The following is a 19,161-nucleotide window of genomic DNA, read 5'->3' as shown; positions in this document are numbered from 1 at the left end:
AAGTCATAAAGATTCCTACCTATGTTTTCTTCTAGGAGTTTAGGAATTTAATAGTTTCAGGTGTTAAGTTTAGGTATTTGATTCATTTTTAGTTAATTTTCATATATGGTAGAAAGGCCCAATTTTATTCTTTTTCATGTGGATACCAAGTTTTCCCAACATCATTTGCAGAAAAGACTGCTCTTTCCCCACTGAACAGTCTTGGCATCCATGTCAAAAATAATCTGCCTGTATACGCAAAGGTTTATTCTGGGCTATTATATTTCACTGATTTATATGTCTGCCTTTATGCTAGTATCACATTGCTTGATTACTGTAGTTTTGCACTGCTGCTGCTGCTAAGTCGCCTCAGTCGTGTCCGATTCTGTGCGACCCCATGGACTGCAGCCCACCAGGCTTCTCTGTCCATGGGATTCTCCAGGCAAGAACACTGGAGTGGGTTGCCATTTCCTTCTCCAATGCATGAAAGTGGAAAGTGAAAGTGAAGTCACTCAGTCGTGTCTGACTCTTAGCGACCCCATGGACTGCAGCCTACCAGGCTCCTCCAGCCATGGGATTTTCTGGGCAACAGTACTGGAGTGGGGTGCCATTGCCTTCTCCAACTGTAGTTTTGTGATAAGTATTGAAATTGGGAAGTGTGAGTCCTCTAGCTTTGTTCCCTTTTAGGATTATTTTGGCTATTTGAGGTCCTTTAAGATTCTATATCAATTTTAGGATAAGGACTTCCTTGGTAGTCCAGTGGCTAAGACTCTGTGAAAGACAAAAAGACACATCATTTTTTGTGATATTTTTAGTACAAATGCATAACCATATTCCAATTAGCAACACTGGACAAAATAAAACAAAGGCCAGTACTGATCAAAAATATATGATCAGTACTCTTCAAAAAGTATCAAGATCACGTGAGAGAATACTAAGAAGAAACAACTAAGAGGAAACAATTGCAATGTGCAATACTGAAAAGGATCCTGGAACAGAAAAATGTTACTACTGAAAAAAAAGGTGAAATTAAAATTAAGATCTGTAGTTTAGTTAGTAATATTTTTGTTTGTCGCTGTTTAGTCACTAAGTTGCATCCAACTGTTTCTGACCCCATGGGTTGTAGTCCACCAGGCTCCTCTGTCCATGACTTATGTTAATTTCTTGCTCCTGATAATTATACTATGGTTATGAAAATGTTAAGATTAGGAAACTGTATTTTTCCTGTAAGCCTAAAATTAGTTCAAAGTAAAAAGGCTTTAAAAAAAAAAAAGTACTGCAATTATTACACCATTAAGTGTGATAACCATCAAAAGCACTAAAAGCAGATATGGCCAAAGGTAGTCTTACAAATTCACACTGTTAGAAGTCAGTACAGTTCCTTTGGGGAGGAGGTGTTCATGAATGGAAAGGGCCAGCACGGTGCTGGCAATGGTCTGTGTCTGGATCTATGGTGCTAGTTACACAGAGGTGTTATTTTATCAGTGAAAATTTGTCCTATTTTAGAAACCTATCACCTTTCAGTAAAAAAAAACAAACAAAAAAAAAGTGGTTTTACCCCTGGAGAATGGGACTAAAAATAATTAGACTTTTCTTGCAGAAAATTATTTTTTTTAATTTAAATTTATTTTAATTGGAGGCTAATTAATTTACAATATTGTATTGATTTTGCCATTGATAACTTCCAAATAGTAATAGATGGGGCAACAGTGGAAACACCATCAGACTTATTTTTTTGGGCTCCAAAATCACTGCAGATGGTGACTGCAGCCAGGAAATTAAAAGATGCTTACTCCTTAGAAGGAAAGTTATGACCAACCTAGACAGCAAATTAAAAAGCAGAGACATTACTTTGTCAATGAAGGTCCATCTAGTCAAGGCTATGGTTTTTCCGGTGGTCATGTATAGATGTGAGAGTTGGACTGTGAAGAAAGCTGAGCGCCGAAGAATTGATGCTTTTGAACTGTAATGTTGGAGAAGACTCTTGAGAGTCCCTTGGACTGCAAGGAGATCCAACCAGTCCATCCTAAAGGAGATCAGTCCTGGGTGTTCATTGGAAGGACTGATGCTGAAACTGAAACTCCAATACTTTGGCCACCTCATGCGAACAGTTGACTCATTGGAAAAGACTCTGAGGCTAGGAGGGATTGGGGGCAGGAGGAGAAGGGGATGACAGAGGATGAGATGGCTGGATTGCATCACTGACTCGATGGACATGAGTTTGAGTAAACTCCGGGAGTTGGTGATGGACAGGGAGGCCTGGCGTGCTGCAATTCATGGGGTCGCAAAGAGTCAAACACGACTGAGCGACTGAACTGAACTGAAATATTAATACAAGAAGTCAGAAAGGCAAACCTGTGACCGTAGGCCCCAAAGAACCCAGAAAACACAACTGGTCTTTTTTATTTCTCCATCCTCAGCAACTGATCTCTCATACCCCTTTTGAGATAAAGTGGGATTTGTACAAGATAACAAGAACTAAGACCAAGAGTAGCTGTAACAGGGAGTACCTTCAAGGGAACTACCAGACACAATAAGATTCACACAGAGCAAGCAAATGCAGAAAATGTAAACTGTGAGAGAGTTTCTGATACTGGACATAAAAATTTTGCCAAACACACAGTGGTTACTTTAGATGTAGTTTCAGTGTGAAAAATTCAAAGATGCTATTAGTCACAATATGAAAAAATGCTTCATATTGTTACAGAAAGCCTAAAAACAAAAAAAATAACTAGATGGTAGACTGAGAATTACTCTAACCTTGAGGTAATTTAGATGATAAAACAGTCAGAAAAAGTTTTACACAAATTACTAAGTCAAATGAATGTAATCGTTTCCCAGTTTCCACTCAAGGCCAATCTGAGTCATAGTGTTTCTTTCCAGGGTGAAACACTGGAATGATTTCTACACAAAGAGGTAGTAAACAAGTCCGAGGCTTCTGACACTGAGACAGACACCTAACTACATAGACACAGAGATAATCAGTCTGAGCTCTGTGGTGCAATTGGTCAGAATGCTTCAAGAGAAAATAAAAATCCTTCTGTACAATATTTTTAACTTTGGTGAAAAGATACGTACTATCTCTCTAATTTTCAAAAACACATCTCCTTGTCGTCTGTTCAATTCACCAGACATATCCACACTCCTGTTGATAACAGCATCATTACCCAACACTTCTCTGACTATGAAATACATGTGCTCTTGTTCCAAGACTAACAATAAACACTGCCCCTATTATCTGTTATATGAGTATTCTTCTTACTTTTCAGAACACTTTTTGCTTTTTTCTCTTCTTTCATTGCAACTTTTAAGATTTTACATCATTTCCTAACACCCACATTTTTTCTTTTGGCCCACACATATTTAATTTCTGAGCAAGTCAAAAGGACATGTAGCAGACAGCATAAGCATTAAGATAAATAATAAATTTATGTTACAAAGGAGCTAGGTTAACGTCTTATCTAAGCATGTACTTGTTTATACTCACAGTAAATCAGTCAGTATAAAAGATTCACACAGCTCATAATCAATATTTAACCAATTAACTGAACTACAGCTGAATTAAAGATATCACATACAAATGATACAGAAATGGTCTGTTTTTAAATTAAATAGTGACACTTGAGAAAAGATGATCAATCAAAACTTGAGAAAGGGTGACACTTGAGAAAGTGACTAATTTTCAAATCTCCCATTTATATTTGGACAATTCACAACACTTTTAGGAAAAATAGTACACTGGAAAGGCCCAACTAGGAAGAAGCTATAAAGATACTTGGATGAATGCTGAAGTAAGTATTTTACTTTTTTATTTTTCACTATTTTACGGTCCGAGCTTTTCTTTCTTAACTCATTGTGGTGGGTGATCAGAGGGACTTTTTAAAAAATGGACGTGTGGCTGACTTACAATGTTGTGCTAAGCTCTGCTGTGCAATAAAGTGTGGAAGCAAAGACCTAAGTATCTCAGCAAGGCAACATATAGGAGTGTTTACACGACACTCAGATTCATGCTCTGGCCCCAGCTCTGCGATCTCTATCTTTCTGGTTCCAGTAAAGCAACATATGGCCTCACCTATAAAATGAAAAGCACCGAAGAACTGATGCTTTTGAACTGTGGTGTTAGAGAAGACTCTTGAGTCCCTTGGGCTGCAAGGAGATCCAACCAGTCCATCCTAAAGATCAGTCCTGAGGGTTCATTGGAAGGACTGATATTGAAGCTGAAACTCCAATACTTTGGCCACCTTATGCGAAGAACTGACTCATTTGAAAAGACCCTGATGCTGGAACAGACTGAAGGCGGGAGAAGAAGAGGACTACAGAGGATGAGATGGTTGGATGGCATCACTGACTCCATGGACATGAGTTTGGATAAACTCCGGGAGTTGGTGATGGACAGGGAGGCCTGGCGTGCTGCAGTCCATGGGGTCGCAAACAGTTGGACAAGACTGAGCGACTCAACTGACAAAATGAAAAACAAACCTATCTTTCAACTTCTGGGCAGGATTACATGAGGCCTGATCACACTGCAGGTGTTTTGTAAAGCTTTCAGATTATGGATCACTATTTTCTTACTTGATCCTAGAAAAATCTTGTGGTCCTTTACATTTTGTAAGTTATGAAAGAACAGCCTCGTAAACAGGGTTTCACTTTTTTCAATCAGCTGCTTTTATCAACAAAATCTCTTATTTTCTTTACTTATTATGACCTCTTTCATTTCTCTTGAAATTTCTTTCTGTCATATGGAAGAAGGGCTTCGAAGGTAGGTAGCGACCCCTTTCTAAAAGTGAAAATCGGTCAGTCGTGTCCAATTCTTTGCGACCCCATGGACTATACAGTCCGTGGAATTCTCCAGGCCAGAATACTGGAGTGGGTTGCCTTGCCCTTCTCCAGGGGATCTTCCCAACCCAGGAATCAAACCAGGTCTCCCGCATTGCATTCTTTTACCACCTGAACCACAAGGGAAGCCCAACCCCTTTCTAAAGTCTCTTAGTTACCATTAGCCTTGCATGCTTTTGCTTAGTATTTCCATTTCTTGAAATTTATTCTTATTTTATGTCACTTACATCAAGATCGAAAATTCAGTTGCCTTAAATTTTTTCCCCAGAGTGTAACTTCAATTAGCCTATGGAAATGTATAACTCAGAACAGATCTTAGAGTTGCAGTATCTGATAGCCCAGATTATCCCAAGAATACTATTGGATTTGATATAAAAACAATAAAAGAAAATAATTTGACTTGGGAAGAGATAATTAAGTTTTTTCAGAGAGAACTCATTTATAAAAAATATTGGAACTTCTTTGGTGGTCCAGTGGCAAAAACCCCTCGCTCCCAATGTAGGGAGCTTAAGTTCGATCCCTGGTCAGGAAACTAGATCCCACATGCTGCAACTATAGCTCCCATGTGTCAAAATTAAGGTCTGACACAGCCACAAATATAAATATTTTCAAAATATTTAGCAGCTTTTATGCTGTAATTAACTAGTTTACCAACTAAATTAGCAAGTCTTTGCTCAAATTTTAAGGTCAATGGAAGAGGGCAGAACTACTGATAGAGCATCTGCTAACACCTAAATAAAAATACTCGTACCTCGCAACAAAAATGTACGCTATAGCATTTTCCAGGTTTAAAATAACTCATTGATAGTACTACTGAACTAATTTCAGCACTGAACTCTTCTTTGACAATGTTTTTGCATTACCTGTTTCCACAGAAATCCTGCTCAGTCACAGCTGCTTTGCTTAGTCCCAGTTTTGAAAAACTGAAAGGAGTAAAACACACAAACCACGTACTTCTATTTGAAAACAAAACAACCGCATCTACTAGGCTTCCCTGAGCTTTACTGAATTTTCCATGCTTTATTTTATTTTTTACTTTTTGGCTGCACCCCATGGCATGAAGGATCTTAGTTCCCTAACCAGGGATTGAACCCAAACACCCTGCAGTCGATGCGTGGAGTCTTAAGCACTGGACCACCAGCAAAGTCCCTCCATCTTTTAAAAAGGACAAAAATCTCTAAGTAATGATTAGCATTTTGGTACCCGAATTAAAATCAGATAATTCTGTGTGTCTTTGCTTTTTCATTTTTGCAATTTGAAAATAAGCTTATCTTAGTTGTCTGAAATATTATTGGGTCTGAAGTGCTATCATGATTACAAAGAATTCAAGAGAACAAGGCTCAAGATTCTTTTTCCATATAATAATCAAGGAATTCATATAATTGTCTTTTTTAGATATGAATTTAAATGGCTCTCATCCACCTCTTTTCCAACCAAAATGATTCTGTAATGAAAATCTATTTCAAAAACTACCTATTTAAAAAGCTTTTCAAAAAGCTTTCAATATCAAAATAGTCAAGTACTCTTGGAAAACCTTTCTAAAATAATTTTTCTAACTATTGTTAACCTCCCACGAATTATTTTCCTTAAAGATCTATGGTTAGTAATTACTTTTTACACCAACTGTGATACAATATAGTCTTGAACAGTATAATTTTAATGGCAAAACTGTAGGCAGAGTTTAAGACAGTACATATTCTATTGCTTTTCATATATAATTATGGCATTTTTATACAGATTTTCAGGGCATGTTTCTTAGAATGCCTACATAGGTGATATATTTTATTGCCTTTGAACACTTATCTGCTCAACTTAAAAATAAGTAATCACTATGCTCACAAAATGTTCTTATCTGTAAAGACTTTATAGCTTAAAAGGTATTAATTAGTGTGGAATCATTTATCTAGCAGCTTTACCAAACTTTCATTAGCCTAGAAATCATTTTATTGACTATTCATTAATTACATTTTTTTCTTCCAGTTTTATTGAGACATGATTGTCAAAAAAACACTGTATAAATTTAAGGTGGACAGACAATGATTTACCTACATATGCCTTTGACTGTGTGGATCACAATAAACTGTGGAAATTCTGAAAGAGATGGGAATACCAGATCACCTGACCTGCCTCTTGAGAAACCTGTACACAGGTCAGGAAGCAACAGTTAGAATTCGACATATAACAACAGACTGGTTCCAAATAGGAAAAGGAGTACGTCAAGGCTGTACATTGTCACCCTGCTTATTTAACTTATATGCAGAGTACCTCATGAGAAGCGCTGGGCTAGAGGAAGCACAGGCTGGAATCAAGATTGTTGGGAGAAATATCAATAACCTCAGATATGCAGATGACACCACGCTTATGGCAGAAAGTAAAGAAGAACTAAAGAGCCTCTTGATTAAAGTGAAAGAGGAGAGTGAAAGAGTTGGCTTAAAACTCAACATTCAGAAAACAAAGATCATGGCATCCAGTCCCATCACTTCATGGGAAATAGATGGGGAAACAGTGGAAACAGTGTCAGACTTTATTTTTCTGGGCTCCAAAATCACTGCAGATGGTGATTGCAGCCAGGAAATTAGAAGACGCTTATTCCTTGGAAGGAAAGTTATGCCGAACCTAGACAGCATACTGAAAAGCAGAGACATTACTTTGTCAACAAAGGTCTGTTTAGTCAAGGCTATGGTTTTTCCAGTGGTTATGTATGGATGTGAGAGCTGGACTATATAAAGAAAGCTGAGCGCAGAAGAACTGATGCTTTTGAACTGTGGTGTTGGAGAAGACTCTTGAGAGTCCCTTGGACTGCAAGGAGATCCAACCAGTCCATCCTAAAGGAGATCAGTCCTGAGGGTTCATTGGAAGGACTGATGTTGAAGCTGAAACTCCAATACTTTGGCCACCTGATGCAAAGAGCTGACTCGTTTGAAAAGACCCTGATGCTGGGAAAGATTGAGGGCAGGAGGAGAAGGGGACGACAGAGGATGAGATGATTGGATGGCATGTCAGACCCAATGGACATGGGTTTGGGTGGACTCCAAGAGTTGGTGACGGACAGGGAGGCCTGGCGTGCTGCGGTTCATGGGGTCGCAAAGAGTCCAACACGACTGAGCGACTGAATTGAACTGAACATACATCATGAAAACACCAAGTGAATATCCATCATCTCATATAGACAGAAAATTAAAGAAACAGAAAAAAAATTTTGTGATGAAAGCTCTTAGGATTTACTTGCTTAACAATTTTCATAAGTAACATACAATGTGTTTGTATGTGTGTGCTCAGTCATGTCTGATTCTTTGCCACCCCATGGACTTTAGCCCACCAGGCTCCTCTGCCCATGGGGATTTACCAGGCAAGAATACTGGAGTGGGTTGCCATGCCTTCCGCCAGGCGATCTTCCCAACCCAGGGATCCAACCTGCGTCTCCTGCATTGCAGGCAAATTCTGTACCACTGAGCCACCTGGGAAGCCCCATAGCATATACTAGTGTCAGTCGCATTTATCATGTTGTATATTACATCCCTAGTTCCTTTTTTAGTCTTTCCTGGGGGGTCTGCACTGTGCTGCATGTGGGATCCTAGTTTTTTTAAACTTTTTGGTGCACCTCCAAGCACGTGGGATCTTCGATCCCTGGACGGAATGGAACCTGGGCCCCCCGCAGTGGAAGGGTGGGCAGAGTCTTAACCGCTGGCCAGCCAGGGAAGTGCACATCCCTGGTTCTAATAGCAACCATCCTCTCCTTGCCTCCCTGCTCACCTTTCCGTCTCCCGTCCCCGTCTCCTTGATATCATGTCACAATCGTTTTTCTTTTACAGGCAGTTTTATATCACCACCACAATTTCAAGAATGCTGTGAAGAAAAACTTAGTAGGTTGATTTTTTAAATTGTTCCCTCTCGAGTGATCTGCAAAAGAGAAGTAAATGCAAAAAAAAAAAAAAAAAAAGTAAATACTACCAGTTTTGATTAAGTATTTTATTTAGGCAGTTTTGAAATGTATACTGTTCTTCCACATTTATAGATTGGTGACTTTATAATTTATTTCACTTAAATAGAACTGAATTGGTCGCTTCAACAAAATCATTTTCGGCTTTTCTTGGCCACGCAGGACGCAGGATCTTAGTTTCTAACAAGGTCATTCTTTAATAACAACATAGTAATACTTGACTCTTTTCAAAGTAAAATGGAATCTGTTACATAAACTTATTGTGCTTTTGAGTATTAAAAAAAAAAAAAAGGATTTATTCAAATACTTTCTTCTATTCTATCTTTCCCTGCACTTAGAATTCTTCAATGACTGAGGCTATGTCATGCTCCTTTGTCAATTCAGAGCCTCATACGGTGCCTGTAACTTCAGTGCTTCTGTTAACTGTCAGCTGAGTCACTGACACGCTGACCAGCTGGTGGGGAACCACCATGTCTCCATCATCTCTAAGAAAAAGAAAGGTTTTTAAAAAAAAAAAAAAAAAGTGGGGGACTTAAATTTAAAAGGATAATAAACAGAAAACAGAATAAAGGAGCTGCAAAATATTCAATAACAAAAATCTAATTAGATCAGTATAGATTTTTCCAGTGGGGAAGAAAAGACTGAAAAAAAGATGGGTTGGTGGAGAGGGATAAATGAGTTTGGGATTAACCGATTCATGCTACTATACATAACATAAACGAGGACCTACTACATAACACAGGGAACTATATTCAATATCTTGTAAAACCTATAAAGGAAAACATCTGAAAAAGAAAAAATACACACACACACACACACAGAGATACAACTAAATCAGCTTGCTCTACACCGGACACGAAACACTGTAAATCAACTATACCTCAATTAAAAAAAAAATTTTTTTTTTTAAAAAAGCAAAGTGGACTCTGGCTGCAATGCTTATAGAGTCAGGAAAAGATAGGAAGGTCAAAAGGAAGCCACTATTGTAGAGAAAAGAAGGAATGGGGGCTAGAGCATAGTAACAACAGTGATAAAGGAAAGAAATGAATATGGATTACCTTTGTGCTTTAGGTACCTCTATCAAGAAAAATTCTTGGACTTCCTTGGTGGCCCAGTGGATAAGAATCTGCCTGCCAATACAGCAGACATAGTTTAACCCCTGGTCTAGGAAGATTCCACATGCTGAGGAGCACCTAAGTCCGGGAACCACAGCTACTGGGCCTGTGTGCTGCAATTACTGAAGCCTGTACACCCTAGAGCCTGTGCTCCACAACAAGAGAAGCCACCTCAAGGAGAAGCCCAAGCACTGCAACTCAAGAGTAGCCCCTGCTCACTGCAACTAGAAAAAGCCTGCATGCAGCACCCAACACAGCCAAAAAAGTTAAATTAGTTAATTAAAAAGAAAATCCTCTTCAGATTGGATGGGTTTAAACAAGCATTGGCATCTTGCACAAAATGGGCATTTAATAAATTTAATCAATGAATCAATGGAAACCAAAGCTCAATATGTGTAAGATTAAAGAAAGTTGGGCTTCCCTGGCAGCTCAGCTGGTAAAGAATCCGCCTGCAATGCAGGAGACCCCGGTTCGATTCCCAGGTCAGGAAGATCCCCTGGAGAAAGGATAGGTTACCCACTGTAGCATTCATGGGCTTCCCTGGTGGCTCAGATGATAAAGAATCCGCCTGCAATGCGGGAGACCTGGTTCGACCCCTGGGTTGGGAAGATCCCCTGGAGGAGGGCAAGGCAATCCATTCCAGTATTCTTACCTGGAGAATCCCATGGACAGAGGAGCCTGGTGGGCTACAGTCCATGGGGTCGCAGAGAGTTGGACACAACTGAATGACTAAGCACAGCACAGCTGCTCTAAGTAGACCATGACAAGGTACAACATATCACTCTAGTTACAAAGTCCATCCAGCTGCAAGGGTAAGGGGATCCTGTCAACTTCTGATCACTGAAGTTAAATGTAACTCTAGACATGATGCTCAAACTACTGCACAATTGCCCTCATCTAACACGCTAGTAAAGTAATGCTCAAAATTCTCCAAGCCAGGCTTCAGCAATACGTGAACCGTGAACTTCCTGGTGTTCAAGCTGGTTTTAGAAAAGGCAGACGAACCAACCAGAGATCAAATTGCCAACATCCGCTGGATCATGGAAAAAGCAAGAGAGTTCCAGAAAAACATCTATTTCTGCTTTATTGACTACGTCAAAGCCTTTGACTGTGTGGATCACAATAAACTGTGGAAAATTCTGAAAGAGATGGGAATACCAAACCACCTGACGTGCCTCTTGAGAAATCTATATGCAGGTCAGGAAGCAACAGTTAGAACTGGACATGAACAACAGACTGGTTCCAAATAGGAAAAGGAGTACGTCAAGGCTGTATACTGTCACCCTGCTTATTTAACTTCTATGCAGAGTACATCATGAGAAATGCTGGACTGGAAGAAGCACAAGCTGGAATAAAGATTGCCGGAAGAAATATCAATAACCTCAGATATGCAGATGACACCATCCTTATGGCAGAAAGTGAAGAGGAACTCAAAAGCCTCTTGATGAAAGTGAAAGAGGAGAGTGAAAAAGTTGGCTTAAAGCTCAACATTCAGAAAATGAAGATCATGGCATCCGGTCCCATCACTTCATGGGAAATAGATGGAGAAACAGTAGAAACAGTGTCAGACTTCATTTTTTGGGGTTCCAAAATCACTGCAGATGGTGACTGCAGCCATGAAATTAAAAGATGCTTACTCTTTGGAAGGAAAGTTATGACCAACCTAGATAGCATATTCAAAAGCAGAGACATTACTTTGCCAACAAAGGTCCGGCTAGTCAAGGCTATGGTTTTTCCAGTGGTCATGTATGGATGTGAGAGTTGGACTGTGAAGAAGGCTGAGCGCTGAAGAATTGATGCTTTTGAATGTGGTGCTGGAGAAGACTCTTGAGAGTCCCTTGGACTGCAAGGACATCCAACCAGTCCATTCTGAAGGAGATCAGCCCTGGGATTTCTTTGGAAGGAATGATGCTAAAGCTGAAACTCCAGTACTTTGGCCACCTCATGCGAAGAGTTGACTCACTGGAAAAGACTCTGATGCTGGGAGGGATTGGGGGCAGGAGGAGAAGGGGACGACAGAGGATGAGATGGCTGGATGGCATCACTGACTCGATGGACGTGAGTCTGAGTGAACTCCGGGAGTTGGTGATGGACAGGGAGGCCTGGCGTGCTGCGATTCATGGGGTCGCAGAGTCGGACAGGACTGAGCATCTGAACTGACTGAACTGAACTAGACAAGATTATCACTGAGATTAAATGTAACTCTAGACAAGATTTTAGAGTCATGTCTGAGAGAAGTCTGTGAACGTAGAAAAAGCAGCAACCGACCTAGGTGACTGGAAACCATTATAGTTTCACTAAGAACAAGCAATGTCAGATTAGTACTCTTTTTTTTTTTTCTGACATTTATTGAACAGACAGGATTTTTAAAGATGAAGGATATGAAATTATTTGGGTTTTAGGAAGGCAAGTGTTAAAGTTCCTTATAAACTCCTTGTGAAAACCTGGAAATATCTGAGATAGATAATGATAAATTCGTTTCATTTCTAATTGGCTGAACAACTTGAACCAAAGAATTAATTTTTTTCAAATCAACCCTCAGGTCTCTAGCAGGACAAGAATGCTCTTAGGCCCACCTCATCAACACTTTAATAAAATTTGTATGAAGACTATACCAGCATTATCAAACTTAAAGTTTATCAAATGTATGGAAAAACAATAAGCTTTTTTACTGAATGACCAAACTAAGACTCTTTTTTTTTTTTTAAATAGTAAACATACTGGAACCAATCCGACAAAATAAAATTCAACTGGGATAGATACGAAGTCCTACCGAAACATATTCTATTAAAGAACTTGGAGAGCATGGACAAAACTCAAATTTCAGCTGACGGCAAAATCAATAATGGATAACGCACACAGCACTTAAATGGCAGGGACCATTCTAAATGCTTAACACGCATGTACTCGTTTATTCTTTAAAACAACCCTATGAAACAGGTACCATCATAAACCCCATTTTACAGATGAGAAAACTGAGGCCCTGGGTGTTTACATAATTTACTCAAGGTTACCCAGCTGATATAGAGCCAGGATTTAAATCCAAGCAGGCTAGCTCCAGAATTCATTTCCTTAGACAGGACATTATCATAAATTAACAGTGCAATGTGGTTGCCAAAAGAAGCAAGACTACTCTTATTGTGCTTTAAAATCAGAGTGATGACTTCTGGTTCTCTCCACAGGTTAATACCTAATTAAAGGTATTACACAGCTAAGAAGGGTATGGACCAACTGACAAAAATCCACAAATAAGCCATCAGTATTGTGAAGAGGTGTAAATCAAAACGACAAATCCACTAGAGGAAGTTAAAGACTGAGAATATTTTGTCCAGAGAAGAAAAGAATCAGGAAAACATAGGAAGTGTCTTTGAATATTTGAAAACTCACAGAAGAGACAGAACTAGAACCAGTGAAGAGAGAACTTTAGTTCAATAAAAGAAATCATTTCTTAGAAGTTAAAGTTGTCCAAATATCTTTACCTCAGAACCTATGAATCTTCTCTCCAGAAAATATCCAAATACATATAATTTTGTATAAAGTTTTCAAGGGCTCACAAATCTACTTTTAAATCTATTTATGTCCTACCCCTAGAATCATATACCCCAGATTAAAATGGAAAGAATTCAAGTATGAAGAGGTGAATATATTTAATCTAGAAAAATCATCACAACTTAAAATTCTATAATTGAAAAAAACTCTGAACTCTATGTTTTCTAGTTTCTTCTAAGATATATTGCAATAAGAGCTTAAAATATGATGCTGAGTTCAGAAAAAAAGTGAAATCAAGTTTGCCAAGTAACAATGTAAACTGACTACAAGATCTGACTATCAGTAATAATGGCTTATTACTTAATCTTTAAAAGAAACATACCTAAGTTTAAAGACAAAAAAATAAGATGCTAAGGTACTACTCATATCTAATATTTAATGCCCAAATTAGAAAGTGCCTCCTTCTACTTTCAAGCCTTAATCTTTTCATCTTTCAGTCCCAGTTAACTGTTAAGGTTGACAAACTAAGAAAACAATGAACTAGAAGTTAGAATACCAGGTTCTAACCTATGCCATGAAATTAATTTTGGCTTAATCTGTTTCTTACCATACTCTAAAAACTTTCATGTATCTAAATGGGCTTTAAAAATGGTAAAGTGCAGATGTAACTATAAACAACTCATGTATTATGTATAAAACATAAAAATGTCAACAACAACAACAAAAAACCAGTTTTTCTATCATGCTAAAAAAAAAAAAAAGCAAAGGTATATTCACATTACAATTCCTAATTCCGAAAAGCAATCTCTGAATCCTTCAGGTTGTGTTTCAGTGAATAATTTTCATCCACAAACACTTTCCACATTAAGGATAAATCTATCTGTACATCCAATTCCAAGCTGCATTGAGAGGACATAGCTCAGACAGTTAAGAATTTTGGCTGCAAGGGAACAATTCGAAAGTGCCAACTGGACGTCACCATTTCCAAGAGTTGGTGGAAAAGGTACATGACCACAAAATGGTAACATTAAGTATGACACACTTGAAAATTCTGTTTTCTCTCTTAATTAACCAACCACACATAATGAGAACTCAACAACAAGAGTTTAATAAGTCTTGGGCCTTTATTAAATATAAGCACCACACTGCTGAAACTGCAACTGTACTGCCAGAACAGGGCTACAAACACCATCTCTGCCATGACACTAGACTCTAGTTCCAGGCACAAGATGTTCTAATAAATAACAAACGCATCAAGCGCCAGCGCACAAGTGTGATAGAATCTAGGGTCTAGACATTTGATTTTTCTCCCAGTGCTACTTGAGAATGGCCACTGCCATTAAAGATTTATTACAGTAACAGGATAGTGATAAAACTTTAGCTAATGGCAGGCCAACCAATGAAATGGAAAAGCAACATGCAATAACAGATCAACTAGTTTCTATTTAATTTTTTACAGTAAGGCTCATGATTACACTGTATAAAGAACAGATGAATAACCTAAACTGTATCTATTAGGTAAAGATGATTTCAAGCCATTATGAGAAAAGTGGCCCAGAAAAAAATCAGGCTATAGAACTCAAGTGGAAAAAACACACTAAGATTTGGGAAAGAAAGGGGAAGGAAGGGAATGAGTTACTGACTTACTAAAAAGAGAGCAAAGAAGTGGGACAGGGAGTCTGAGCCCTCTGAGACAGAATGAGGAAGAAAAAGAATTTAAAGGCTCAAAGGGAGCTTTAGCAGTGAATACGGAAAGAGATGAAACTGTTAACTGTCTCAACAGAAAAAACAAAAACAATAGGGGGAACTTTTCTAAACCATCATTCAGGGTGGTCAGTTCAATGCCTAACTCATGCAAGGCAGGGCACTTCGTAGGACGCAAACTTCGTTCCAAGTAGTTCCACCGATTAGCCCATTTCCCCCTGGCACCACCCCCAATAGGGGGTTACTACTACAGATGAAGAAACTGAGACCACACAACGCCAGGGAACACAAGCTGGTACCAGAGACTGGGCGCTCATCTTAGCTGCACTTCTCCCTGCAAGATCCTATAAAAATCTCACACTTTTCTATGGAAAGGAACCTTAAATCTCTTCTGGGCCCAAAAGTGATCCCCTACTTTAGAGAAAAGTTCCCCTGCGGAGGTTGCAAGGCTCTTCCAAGCGCACGAGGCGTTGGAACTCTGAAATACACCTGGTAGAGACAGATGGAGGCATGTGGGTCATGAAAGGAGAAAAAGTCGGAAAAGTCAGACTTAGAAGCCATTCTTCTGCCCTAAAGATACCGAAGAAGTAGAAAGCAGCCCTTCCTCTCTTCCAGCAGGCGTGACTCAAGAACGGTGCCTCCCCGCAATTTGCTGTGCGTGTTGGGGGTAGGGGGTAGTCTCGGGTTTCCCACTCCCTTCCCCAGGCACTCAAGGGTTACTCGGCCGGGCCTGGAAGATTGCGTGGGAATAAACAGATGGGACCCAGAGTGACCAGGGGGCCCTGAGGCGCAGGGAGGGAAACCTGCCCAGAAACACGCCGGGCCGGGTCCAGAGGCCCTCCGCACGGAGCCCGCGCCCGCGCCCTGGACCTTACCACCGCTTGGCTGCAGGGGACGAGGCGGCGGCGCAGGACTGTTCTTCGAGCTTAGAGCGCGTCTTCAGGCGCCTCTGCTACAGTGGCGCCCGCGCTTGGCGGCGCCCGGGTCCCGGCGGACTCACACTCGGGGAAGGGTGGGCGATCCGCGGCCTGCCTAGTCGAGGCCCTGGAGTTCTAAGCCCCAGGACGCCGACCGCGCGCGCGCGCCTTCGAGCCTGCCCAAAGAGGAAGGCTTAGGGCGCGCCTGGAGAACCGAGCAGCGTCAGCTGCTGCAGCCGATATCTCCGGCGACTTCGTCTGCCCTCGCCCGGCCTAGCCTCTGCCCCGCTTCCCCCGCGCAAGCTTTGGCGGCGGAGCAGCACGGTGAGCGCCGATTGGCCCTCTGGGTGAATGACGTACGGCGCCTCTCCTCACGGATTGGCCAGGCTGGCGGTGCGTGCACGGAGTAAACAAACCCCGCCCCCAGGCTTCCCAAGAAGAGGAGGGGGCTCCCGAGGTGGAGGAGCGGGGTCTCAAGCACTCTGCGGGGTACCTGGGTAATCCCCTGGAGGTTTTCAGTGGATCGCCTACAACGATCCTGCCGTGTGCTTCCCAGCCGCCTCCGGAGCAGGTTACAGGCCTGAGGCCTAAAATTATAGCCACACCCTCTCCCCGTTCCCCGGCCTGGGTGGGAATCTTGACTTTTCCATCCGCCCCCATCCCCACGGCCCCTTGCAAGAAAACCCCGATCTTTCTTTGAAAAAGGAAAACGGGCGTCCCTAGTTCCCAGGCACATCTCGGTTCCCAGTCACCTGATCAGTCACCTCCGGGGGAGCAGCCTAGAGGGGCAAGGGGACGAGTGATGAGGCCACGTGTGGGGCCAAGTTTGCAGTACCCTGTAAATTATTCAGACAGTGGGTTAAAGACTGCTAGGGTGTGAGATTTTCAACAAACCGGCAAGTAAGATCCAAAACCGACCAGGTCACCATGTCACATGGACGCTGAAGATAAAATCGCAGCTCCCACCCCCCAGATACCTGTCTATTTAGTTCAATGTTAATAATACATTCTGTGCCTATCTTAAAAATCATGTGTGAGTTTACATTTTAGTGGGCTTCCCCTGTGGCTCGGTTAGTAAAGAATCCGCCTGCAACGCGGGAGATCTGGGTTTGATCCCTGGGTTGGGAAGATCCCCTGGATAAGGGAAAGGCTACCCACTCCACTCTTCTGGCCTGGAGAACTCCACGGACTGTGTAATAGTTGGGGTAGCAAAGAGGCAGACGGGACTGAGCGACTTTCATTTCACCTCACTTACATTTTAGCGGGGTAGTAAAGATAATATACAAAAGAAATAAGCGAAATATAAGCTCTGTTACATGTTGGGACATGCTGTGGGGAACAAACCTAGAAGACCAGGAATGGCTTTAAGGGATGGTCTGTCTTAGAGTGCTCAGTCAAGGTAGCAGGAAAGTGCCATTTAAATAAATACCTAAAGGAAGTGGGGGAGGTGAGAATGCACCTTTGGACCTTTCTCTGGGGTGGGGTGGAGTGGAGAGAGAATTTCTGCATAATTGTACATAGATAAAGTCCTAGGCGGTCAAGAAAGCCCAATGAAGTCTCCTTGAACTGATTCTAAAATGCAAAAGCCCCAAAGGAGTCATTACCTTGCATTTTTCAGTGATGGATCAATAGATGTAGTTTCCACAGAAATTTTGTTGAGGTTTAAACTTAAGTACTTTTCAAACACTCTAGGGACAAAGATACAAAAGTGAGCAAAACAGATGAAACCTCCATCCTCAAGGAGCTCAGTCTAGCAGGAGAGCTGGATTGTAAACTGCCTCAGTATACTGTATAAATAATCTAAGAAGTATTAACAGACACATGGCTGTGCTTGGGCTAATGGGGGAGGGGGAGTGGTGGATGTTAATTTAGGAAGAGTACCTTGAAATCTTTTTTTAATTGAATAAAATTGCTTTATTTAATATATAATGAAGTATAATATACTAAACATGTTTGGAATCTTGATCTATGAAGACAACTCTGCTAAATATTGGTGTAAGGCTATGGATTCAGTGATTCTCTAACTTCTGTAAATTTTTAAGGTGAGAGTCTGAAGATGATATTAAGTTAAACCATATGAAATTGTTAATATTTGGCAATTTTCATGTTTCCTGTAGAGTTAATATGAGGGTTTTGCTATGTAATACATATAGTAATACATGTAATACATTTAGTAAGTATTCCATAAATAATGATTATTATGATCATTTGATAATAGTGCTTTTGAAAAAAAATGCTTTAAAAGTCAGTGTTTCATAACAGCTTCCGATACCATGAAGTAAAGTGGGCATGCAGGTTTCAAATTTTCCATATACTGGTTTGATCTAGCTGTGAATTTCCATGACCTAATCAGGGTATGCTGTAAAAGACACTAAATGCTAGTTTCACAGCAGGCCAAGAAATTCAGAATAAGGAACAGCTTGATTTTGAAGCCAAAAACTGAAAATTCTCCAGAACAGAATAAATTGTTAAGTTGCTTCAGGGAGGAAAATTCATGTAAATCAATTTTTCATTCCCACTCACAGCTTCAATTTAGCAATTTGCACAACAGTCAGCTTTCTCTCTTCCTTCTCATTTCCCCACTAAAAGATCTGATTTCCTTTGAAAAGGAAAATAAAGCATCCACTATCTCCAAGGAAGGAGAGTAGATGTTTGAAACATGACAGAACACTTATTGATTCTGCAGACACTTACTAAGCACTTATTATACACCAACAGTGCAAGGTACTGGAAATACACATATAAATGTCCGAAGAACTTCCTTTGTTCATAGGTGTTCCTTGTGTGTAGAATAATCCCCCAGTTCACCCACACCTCATCTACACATGCTTTCTCATCTAAGCTAAAACAACACTCTCTGGAAAAGCTTCCTGACTCCAGCTCTTTGCCCATAAAATTGTCTTTCTAACATTCATGAAACTTGCAATTACTCATTTAGTACCTGTATCATTTAGTACCTGTATCATTTAGTACCAGGGAAGCCCTTGTTAGACTGCAAGTTCCTTGCAATTTGGAGCTCTGTCATCCTATTCACTGGGCTTCTCTGGTGACTCAGTGGTAAAGAATCTGCCTGCAATGCAGGAGATGCAGGTTCTATCCCTGAGTCAGGAAGATCCCCTGGAGAAGGGAATGTCAACCCACTCCAATATTCTTGCCTGGGAGATCCCATGGACAGGGGAGC

General features: G+C 40.6%; 1 protein-coding gene across 9 annotated transcripts in view; it reads right to left on the bottom strand.

Annotated features, from left to right (window-relative positions):
- Positions 1-16,292, bottom strand: part of TFDP2 (transcription factor Dp-2) — a 192,919-nt gene extending 176,627 nt beyond the window's left edge. For 6 of the 9 annotated variants that reach the window (XM_044946404.2, XM_044946381.2, XM_044946391.2 and 3 more), the window contains exon 1: positions 15,939-16,291. The gene's annotated coding sequence lies outside the window, so the exon portion shown is untranslated. Of the gene's footprint in view, positions 1-8,568; positions 8,716-15,938 lie in introns of all 9 variants that reach the window. The other 3 variants (XM_025290717.3, XM_044946388.2, XM_044946396.2) reach the window with 2 other exon arrangements.
- Positions 16,293-19,161: the final 2,869 nt, after the last annotated feature.

The sequence above is a fragment of the Bubalus bubalis genome, chromosome 1 (assembly GCF_019923935.1).
Source record: "Bubalus bubalis isolate 160015118507 breed Murrah chromosome 1, NDDB_SH_1, whole genome shotgun sequence".
NCBI classification, from domain to species: domain Eukaryota; kingdom Metazoa; phylum Chordata; class Mammalia; order Artiodactyla; family Bovidae; genus Bubalus; species Bubalus bubalis.
The sequence above is the reverse complement of the archived record's forward strand: the minus strand, read 5'-3'. Positions and strand labels throughout refer to the sequence as shown.